We start from the raw sequence: 10,561 nt of genomic DNA, 5'->3' as shown, positions 1-10,561 counted from the left end.
AGAAAAAAATATTCCTTTAAAAAATCAGATAAATAATACTTGTGAAGCAAAAAAAGACAAACCAAGTAGATAATCCTTTCAAATATAAATAGATATGCTACTAGCAATCCTCAAATATCCAAAAAAATCATGTACTAAAAATTTTTTTTTAGATCCCGCCAGTCAACTGAGGCGGACTGAAATAGGCGAATTTGCGGTCGAAAAGCACTGCAGGCGAATTTCCAAACTTGAATTGAATATGCTTTGGGCGAATTGCAGCATCTGTACCATTGCAGAAAAGTCGAATGCGAAAAAAGTCGAATTGCCAAAAGTCGAATTTTGAATGTCCGTTTTTTTGCGATAAAGTACTGTACTGCATAGGCGAATTGTTTTTTTGAGGCGAAAAAGTTCCGGAATTCGACTTTTTCTGGAATTCGCCTGCAATTGCATATACCCCATATAGTGCACAATTTACACATAGTCTACACATACATTGCCAGCAAGTTACATTTACTCAAAGGGCAGAACAATAGATATCCAGCTTTACAGGATGTGAGGGGACAGAGCAAGGTTAGGACTTGGTGTTTGGTATCCTGATGTGCAGTATTTTGATATCTATGTTCCGGTTGTTATGTGCAGTTAATCGCAGGTTTCTGCGCATAGATATGCGCAGAATTGTAATATTAAAAAATACTGTAAATACTGTACTCTTGATATTCGGCGGGAACCCAGTGGTGAACACCTGCAAGTACACCTGGACCAAGCCTCGCCCACTCATTCAAACCAACCTATGACCCCACATGTACTGTAAATGACCTGCCCCTTGACCTATGGAAGAAGAGCTTACATTTCCTATTGTATTGTTTTTGGACCCATTGTATAAAAGGAAGGCTCCCTGACCAGGCAACAGTCTATTCTCTGAAGGTCATCTTGATAAGACTGACTGAGGCCTGGATCGGAGAGCGCTCGCGAACAAACGTATGTACTATTGGTTGTAGCTCTTCTCTGTAATATTGTTGTATCTTTTACTTGTATCTTTTGAGTAAATATTGTTGATGCGTTGGACCACAACATAACATTTAACTACTGGTGTCGCATTCCATTCTTGTTTGTGGAATTAGGTGTATTCAGCCACAGGTGTCGCTGCATTGTGCGAACAGCGTGTCAGCGTGTATACACAATGTACATAAATATCCTAGCGGTTATTAACTATATGTTTAGCGGCTGCAGCAGCTATAACTCTAGTGTAACAAGGTACTGCTTTTCCTTATAAGTAAATAGAACTTTACAGTTTGGGGCTCTGTCCGTTTCATCTCACACTCGCTGATTTGCAGGGCCTAACAGACTTTGGTCTAACAAAGGGTGGAGGACGTGTCTAAAGGAAAACAATTTCTGTTGTTGTGTTAAAACTACCTAATGTTTTTAAACCACGTCTGTCCTGTATAGTCTCAGAGGTGCTGGTGCGAACCGCGGGACAGCAAGGAAAAGCAAACATTTTTGTGTGTTACTTTTGGTGCGAAAAACAGGCACAAGCATACTGATATTTTGCGTATACTCTCACATATTGTTGACATAGGTTGTAATAGTCATTATAGATCTGCATAGAATTGGATAAGTTATTTGTTACACATTTGGTGTATTTGTTTAAGTGGGTACTTGTAAAACACATATAGGACTCTGTTCCGGCTTAAAAGTTTGGGCAGCACTCAACGGAAGTTATCCTCGAGGGTGACTTCCAGTGTGTGTGAGGAACAAAGGTGTATTGTGTATTAAGCAAAAGCAGTAGAAACACAAATTTGCTCCATTGCTTACATTGAGTGCTAAAAGTGTGGAATATTTATTTGCGAATGCACGGTAGACACGTGGCATGGTACAAAAGTATGTGAAGCGTGCGTACAGGAATGCACACGTGTGCACGATTACGCACACGGTTGCATACTTACGCAAAGTTGCGTAAAGTACCGAGCGCAAGTTTACCACACAATAGAAGTTAATTTTAAGGTGGGATAAAAGACTTATAGTTATACAATAACAAGTAACTATCCAATTTTAGACAGATTACTCAAGATTTTGTTATACTGTAAGTGTACTACCTCTGGGGCAAGCTATCAATCAAAAGAGTGATTTTATTTCTGTACAGAAATTTTAAAAGTGTGGGTTGTTGAAAAGAAAGTGTGAGTGGATTGAACCCCAGGATAAAAATCGGGAATCCCGTTGAGGAGACACTGAGCAAGCAGAGGCTTAGTGGGGTGGAGGCTAGCGACCTTACGTAGTGGTATATAGGCACGTAGAGTGTAGTTTTTGTAAAATGTGTGGGGGGGCGTGATTTGATGCTATGCTCCGGCTGTGGAGCGCTGCTTGTGAATTCGACTCTTGTGATCGTTGGGCATATAGATAACAAGTATCTATAAGCTGTACAATTGGACCGCATGTGTGTGTGTGATACGCAACGCAACGTGATACCATTTGCATAATTTCATGCATTTGTGTCATCATACGCGCTGTGTTAGCATACGCAGACGTGATTTGTGTAAAGAAAAGGAATTTTCGCTGACTCTCTCAGGAAACATTCCTAGGTGGACATTCATTGGATAGGGGGATCGATAAGTTGTTTCTCACCCAAGAAAATTCCAGTGGATAGAAACCAAAAGGGAGCAGGCCTGTAACCTCCACTGAAAAAAAGTGGCATATTGATTTATTGCTGTTAATACGTCATACTTCCAGTGCTGAGGGGTCTGGTAGGGAACCTCACTGGGTACGCGGCAGTCACTACAGAAGTGGACTGTGGTATTTTCTAGCGGAGAAGGAGTTGGTGAAAGAACTCGGAGAACTTTCATTGTTTGCTTGTAATTGTCCGTTTGGTGTTGTAAAAAAAGCCCACAATGGGAGCCAAATGCACAACCAAGAGGCGTTCAGGAACCAGGGTTCAGGCTGATGAGCAGAGGCCAAGAGGGTGCGCTTGGTATATAATGTGTTGGAAATATGGTCCATACACAGAGGCTTTTTGTGACGAATGAGTATGAATGTCTGTTGATGATAGGGCATAATTTCCTAGGGTTATTAGTTTTGAACCAGAGGTGCTGCAGAATGTTATAAATAGGATATGTCTGATCAAATCTAAGAAACAATGGATCAGACATAACGACTGTTTAAACATATGGCAACAAGAGGGAGAAATGCAAAGGGAACTTGCTTGTGCAGCCAGGGCCGTCTTTTCGTATGGGCTCAATGGGCACTTGCCCAAGGGCCCTAAGAGTTTAATGGCCTTAGGCTGATAGCTGAGGGTCTCCTCTTTCTGAGGGTACCAGATTTTTGAAAATCGTCAATAGGGAATCTGAGATATCCGACTTCTAACTAGTGGACCCCATCCAAGCCTGTTAATTGCTCTTCCCAGCCAGATATCTCGGCTTCTGTCAGACATAGAGTGTATCTGAGGGTGTACTCCAAAAGCTGTGACTTTCCCCTTTTTGTGTACACTGGCAGCGTGTCTCTACCATGCCCAAAACCATAGATATCAGCCTTCAAGCAGCTGGTCCCTCCTCCAGCTCCACACTCCTGGTATGTGTTAGGCGCCGGGGTCCGCTCGTCGGTGCGGCCCGGCGCCTAGCAACCAGGGACGCAGTGCGCGTACAGCCGCCGGCTCCCTGGCAACGCTAGACGCCGGGCGCACGGAGCCGCTCAGACCCTAGCAACGGGGACGCCACGTTCGGGCCGCGTTCCCCGTTGCTGGGTCTTTTCTAATTGTATAGTGGTGTGCTGGCCGTGCAGCATGCAAGCTGCACGGCATTACTTGTGATTACCCAGTCTGGCTCCTGATTTGGGAGCTCACAGTTATAAGCACCCTTTGGACTTCTCACAGACGCCGGTGATAGCTTCCTGTTTGCCTGTGTTGGTTACAGAGAATTTCCAGTCCTGCTCAATCCGGTTGTTCCTGTCCTCAGTGATCCTGTACTCGGAAATTGTCATCTGTTCCTGGAGTCTGACCGAGCACCTTTAACATCCTGTGGTGTTCGTGAGTCGCGGCGTAGCCGTGTGTTGCGGCTTGACCGCTTACTGTTTATTATTTTGTATCTTTGTGTTCTGGAGCTTTTGCGGAGGATTCCGCTCTCCCTGATCCACTCTGGTATCCAGCGGTGCTGGATAGGAGTTACGGATCAGTGGATCTTTGGTTGTCCTTTTCCCTGGCGGCTAGTCCGCACATACTTTTTGGTTTAGTTAGTTAGCTTGTAACCCCTGGCCTGGTTGCTTAGTCAGAGGGCCCCTTGTTATCACCCTGTCTCGGATTTCCCTTTGTCTCCCATTAAGACCTGAGGGGGCATCGGGGTTGGGCAGACATAATCCGCCCTTCGAACGCGGCTGCCATGGGCTCAAGCAACCATAGTCTCGCAGGGGATTTCTGATAACACGGGCGAGACAACGGAGTTAGGGCGCCAGGGGTTACTAGGCTCTCCTGCTCCCACAACCAGTATATATTTCCAGTACTCAGACCTCTGCCATAAGATCTCCTCTGGTCTGGAGTACGGGAATCATAACATTATCACCGGCCAGACTAAATTTAAAATTAAACAGGAGTTAATTTTTCCCTTGTTCAGTTGGGAGATTTGTCGGCCTCATGAATCCCACCGGTGTCGGGCCAAATCCTGGCCAGCTTCTAGTTAGCCAGATTCAAGAGCTTACTCAGATGGTTCAGGATCTGTCCCTTCGGGTGAGGTCACAGGAAGATCTGTTACGGACTTCCCCGAGGGTCATTCCTGAACCAAAAATGCATCTGCCTGACCGTTTTTCTGGGGATAGAAAACAGTTTTTTAATTTTAAAGAGTCTTGTAAACTTTATTTTAGTTTGAGACCAGTCTCCTCAGGTACGGAGGCTCAGCGGGTTGGAATTATTATTTCTCTGCTTCAGGGGGATCCTCAGACCTGGGCTTTTGGTTTAAAGACAGACGATCCGGCTTTATTTTCTGTAGACGCCTTTCTTAAGTCTTTAGGGCTATTGTATGACGACCCTGATAGAGAGGCATCCGCCGAGAGTCAGTTGCGTGCTCTCAGACAGGGTAGGAATCCCGCAGAGATTTATTGTACGGAGTTTCGCCGTTGGTCGAACGACTGTGGATGGAATGACCCAGCCCTGCGCAGTCAGTTTCGCCTCGGCTTATCTGAGTCTATAAAAGACAGTCTCCTTCAGTATCCCGCTCCTGAGACTCTCGATAAACTCATGGAGCTCTCTATTAAGATTGATCGTCGGCTCAGAGAGCGGAGGGCTGAAAAAGGAGCATCTGTCGGGTCAACTCCTTGTGTTTTTTCCATCCCTGTGGACATAGAGGAGCCTATGCAGATAGGTCTCTCCAAACTGTCTCCTGAAGAAAGAACCAGAAGGCAAAATTCTGGTCTTTGTTTTTACTGTGGAGGTAAGGGACATTTTGCCCGTAGTTGTCCGAACAAGTCGGGAAACGTCTCGACCAAGTGAATTGTGAGGGGGTTCACTTTGGTCTGCAGCTTATCTCCTCAAATAATTCACTGTTAGTCCCAGCTAAAGTTTCCTTTGGCAGCCTCTGTTCCTCGGTCTCTGTTTTTGTGGACAGTGGAGCTGCAGGGAACTTTATGGATTTGACATGGGCCAAGACCTTAGGTATTCCTCAGTTAGCCTTGGGTAGGTGTATCACCATGCATGGTTTAGATGGGAGTCCCTTGTCCAATGGGGTTATTTCTCTCTGTACACCTCCTGTTCTACTCTCGGTAGGAGCTCTGCATTCTGAAAAAATTGAGTTTTTCCTTACCCATTGCCCAGCAGTTCCAGTGGTTCTGGGTCACCCTTGGCTGGCCTTTCATAATCCCATCATTGATTGGCAGTCGGGGGAGATCTCACAATGGGGTACCATCTGTAATAAGGAATGTATTACGCTTCCCATCAGAATAGCTGCTGCCATTCCCGCACCCATTCCTGTGGAATACCAGGATTTTGTTGATGTTTTTTCCAAGGGCAATGCGGATATTCTGCCTCCCCATAGGCCTTATGATTGTGCTATTGAGCTAATTCCTGGTGCCACTTTGCCTAAGGGAAGGTTATATGCATTGTCCGGACCTGAAACTGTGGCTATGAATGAGTATGTTAAAGAAAGCCTAGGGAAAGGATTTATCAGGCCATCTAAATCCCCTTTAAGTGCAGGCTTCTTCTTCGTAGAGAAGAAGGATGGTTCACTCAGACCCTGCATTGACTTTAGAGCCTTGAATAAAATCTCAGTAAATAATACTTACCCTCTGCAACTGATCTCTGTCCTCTTTGATCAGCTACGTTCGGCTGTGATTTTTTCTAAGATTGACCTGAGAGGAGCATATAACCTCATCAGAATCAAGTCAGGGGATGAGTGGAAAACGGCATTCAGTACTCAGTCAGGCCACTATGAGTATCTGGTTATGCCATTCGGCCTGTCTAACGCTCCGGCAGTTTTCCAGGATCTCATTAACGATGTGCTCCGTGAATTTCTTGGAAAATTCGTTGTAGTCTACTTAGACGATATTTTGATTTATTCTGACTCTGTAGAACAACATGTTACCCAGGTGCGTCAGGTTCTAAAAAAAATTACGTGAAAATCACCTATATGCCAAGCTGGAGAAGTGTGAATTTCATGTCACGGAGGTATCCTTTTTAGGATACATTATTTCCCCTCGGGGATTCCGTATGGAACCAAAGAAGCTCCAAGCCATCCTTAGTTGGTCGCAACCCACCAACTTAAAAGCAATTCAGCGCTTTTTAGGGTTTGCGAACTACTATAGAAGATTTATTCACTCTTTCTCTGACCTAGTTGCTCCCATTGTGGCACTGACTAAGAAGGGAGCGGATCCTACCAATTGGTCACGTGAAGCCGAGCTATCTTTTCAGGCCTTGAAACAAGCCTTTGTCTCAGCCCCTGTCCTCAGACACCCCAACCCAGAATTGCCTTTCATTGTTGAGGTTGATGCCTCAGAGGTTGGAGTAGGGGCTATCCTATCTCAGAAGGATCCGGATTCCCTTGAATTACACCCTTGTGCCTTTATGTCCAGGAAATTCTCTTCTGCTGAATCCAACTACGATGTTGGTAACCGGGAATTGCTGGCTATTAAATGGGCTTTCGAGGAGTGGAGGCATTGGCTTGAGGGAGCGACTCATATCATTTCAGTTTTGACTGATCACAAAAATCTTCAATACATTGAATCTGCTAAACGACTGAATGCCCGGCAGGCTCGTTGGGCTTTATTTTTTACTCGTTTCAAATTCATTATCACCTTCAGGCCAGGTTCCAAGAATACCAAGGCAGATGCCCTGTCACGCAGTTTTCTTCCAGTTCAAGACAACAGTCCTGTTACTCCCATACTTCCGTCTTCAGTCATTCGGGCAGGCCTCACACAGGATTTATTTACCCTGTTAAAGCTGCTTCAACATCAGGCTCCTGGAAATACTCCTGCTGGTCGTCTTTTTGTCCCTGAGTTTTTGAGAGCAACTGTTTTGACGGAGTTTCATGATAGCAAAGTTGCCGGGCATCCGGGAATCGCTAATACTTTGGAATTAGTCTCCCGCTCAGTATGGTGGCCTGGTCTTTCCAAAGACATTAAGGAGTTTGTTTTTTCGTGTCAGGTCTGTGCACAGCATAAAGTTCCCCGTTCTTTGCCTATCGGTCAGCTTATGCCCTTGAATGTTCCTCTTAGGCCATGGTCTCATATCTCCATGGATTTTGTGGTGGACCTCCCTCTGTCAGCCGGATGCCGAGTCATATGGGTGGTAGTGGACCGTTTTAGTAAAATGGCCCATTTCATTGCTCTTCCCCGATTGCCATCTGCCCAGGGATTGGCAGTCTTGTTCCTCCGCCATGTTTTCAGACTCCATGGGTTACCCACTGATATTGTTTCCGATCGGGGTCCACAATTCATTGCACAGTTTTGGAAATCTTTTTGTGTCTCATTGAAGATGAAATTATCTTTAACGTCAGGCTACCATCCCCAATCCAACGGGCAGACTGAGCGAGTTAATCAATCACTAAAACAATATTTGCGGTTGTACTCGGCTAAACTCCAAAATGACTGGTCTGAGTTTCTTCCATTGGCGGAGTTCGCTTACAATAATGCCTGTCATTCCTCCACCAATGTGTCTCCATTTTTTGCAGTTTTTGGTTTTCACCCCAGAGCTAATTCCTTTTTTCAACATTCCTCTGTCTCCTCACTGACCTTGACCTCTCATCTTAGGCTCATTTGGAGAAAAGTGCACCTGGCTCTCAGAAAACACAAAAAAGAAAAATGGAGGCTGCGCTATATAGAGGAAAGAACAGTATAAACACTCAATAAGTATTAAAAGAATTTATTATAAAACATGGATTTCTTTAAAAGCAGGAATTCTGTGCAAGATAATGTGCCAAATATATGCAGAAAAAAATAGATTTGCCAATATTATGCAAAAGTTGGATTTTACCCAAATGCTGGTACAGGATTAGTAGGAATTGTTCTCTAGGATCCGTTCCATATTTTGCCCATCAATATAGTGTCCAGTTATAATCCGGTATGGAAGGTACCTTTTAATATTGCTGAAGAGAGTCCATAGAAGACTTCCATATGCCGCTAGAGGATTAATGCAATGTCTCTTTGATGTAGAGTACCTCATGCAATGCGGAAATAGGCTGGTGCTTCTCTCGGGCTCTTTCGGATTACTGGTCAGCAGAATGGGCTGGTTCGGGTCCAATTCAGAGATGTCCTGTTCCAACGGGTGAATAGGTAGGTATTCACCCGTTGGAACAGGACATCTCTGAATTGGACCCGAACCAGCCCATTCTGCTGACCAGTAATCCGAAAGAGCCCGAGAGAAGCACCAGCCTATTTCCGCATTGCATGAGGTACTCTACATCAAAGAGACATTGCATTAATCCTCTAGCGGCATATGGAAGTCTTCTATGGACTCTCTTCAGCAATATTAAAAGGTACCTTCCATACCGGATTATAACTGGACACTATATTGATGGGCAAAATATGGAACGGATCCTAGAGAACAATTCCTACTAATCCTGTACCAGCATTTGGGTAAAATCCAACTTTTGCATAATATTGGCAAATCTATTTTTTTCTGCATATATTTGGCACATTATCTTGCACAGAATTCCTGCTTTTAAAGAAATCCATGTTTTATAATAAATTCTTTTAATACTTATTGAGTGTTTATACTGTTCTTTCCTCTATATAGCGCAGCCTCCATTTTTCTTTTTTGTGTTGTCTTCTTGGGAGTGACTCCCCTGTAATATTGGCTGCCGCTTAGCGAACCATCTCATCTCACAGCGCCTGAATACCCTTGGGTACATTTTACCTTATTCTTGGCTCTCAGAAAAGCGGCATTTCAGGAAAAGAGATTTTCTGACAGGCTCCGGCGGCCGTGCACTTTTAAAGTAGGAGATAGGGTGTGGTTGTCGACTCGCAACATTAAACTTCGACAAACCTCAGCCAGATTGGGTCCTAAATTTATTGGACCATTTCACATTATCAAAAAAGTCAATCCAGTTGCCTTCCGGTTACGTTTACCAAAAACTTTACGGATCGGAAATACTTTCCATTGCTCATTGCTGAAACCATATGTTTCGTCCAGTAGATTTCCTCGTAAGATATCTCAGGGGAGATCACCAATAGTTGTACAGGGTCAGCAGGAGTTCTTGGTGGAGAAGGTTCTCGATTCCAAGTTGTCCCGGGGTCGGCTTTATTTTTTGGTGCATTGGAGAGGTTATGGTCCAGAAGAAAGGTCTTGGGTCCTGGATAAGGATCTCCATGCCCGAGGCTCAAGAGGGCATTTTTTCGAGAATTTCCTCGGAAACCGGGCTTTAGGGGTTCCTTGACCCCTCCTCAAGGGGGGGGTACTGTTAGGCGCCGGGGTCCGCTCGTCGCTGCAGCCCGGCGCCTAGCAACCAGGGATGCCGTGCGCGTACAGCCGCCGGCTCCCTGGCAGCGCTAGACGCCGGGCGCACGGAGCCGCTCAGACCCTAGCAACGGGGACGCCACGTTCGGGCCGCGTTCCCCGTTGCTGGGTCTTTTCTAATTGTATAGTGGTGTGCTGGCCGTGCAGCATGCAAGCTGCACGGCATTACTTGTGATTACCCAGTCTGGCTCCTGATTGGGGAGCTCACAGTTATAAGCACCCTTTGGACTTCTCACAGACGCCGGTGATAGCTTCCTGTTTGCCTGTGTTGGTTACAGAGAATTTCCAGTCCTGCTCAATCCGGTTGTTCCTGTCCTCAGTGATCCTGTACTCGGAAATTGTCATCTGTTCCTGGAGTCTGACCGAGCACCTTTAACATCCTGTGGTGTTCGTGAGTCGCGGCGTAGCCGTGTGTTGCGGCTTGACCGCTTACTGTTTATTATTTTGTATCTTTGTGTTCTGGAGCTTTTGCGGAGGATTCCGCTCTCCCTGATCCACTCTGGTATCCAGCGGTGCTGGATAGGAGTTACGGATCAGTGGATCTTTGGTTGTCCTTTTCCCTGGCGGCTAGTCCGCACATACTTTTTGGTTTAGTTAGTTAGCTTGTAACCCCTGGCCTGGTTGCTTAGTCAGAGGGCCCCTTGTTATCACCCTGTCTCGGAT

This window comes from Pseudophryne corroboree, chromosome 4 (assembly GCF_028390025.1).
Source record: "Pseudophryne corroboree isolate aPseCor3 chromosome 4, aPseCor3.hap2, whole genome shotgun sequence".
Taxonomy (NCBI): domain Eukaryota; kingdom Metazoa; phylum Chordata; class Amphibia; order Anura; family Myobatrachidae; genus Pseudophryne; species Pseudophryne corroboree.
This window is presented reverse-complemented; position numbering follows the sequence as displayed.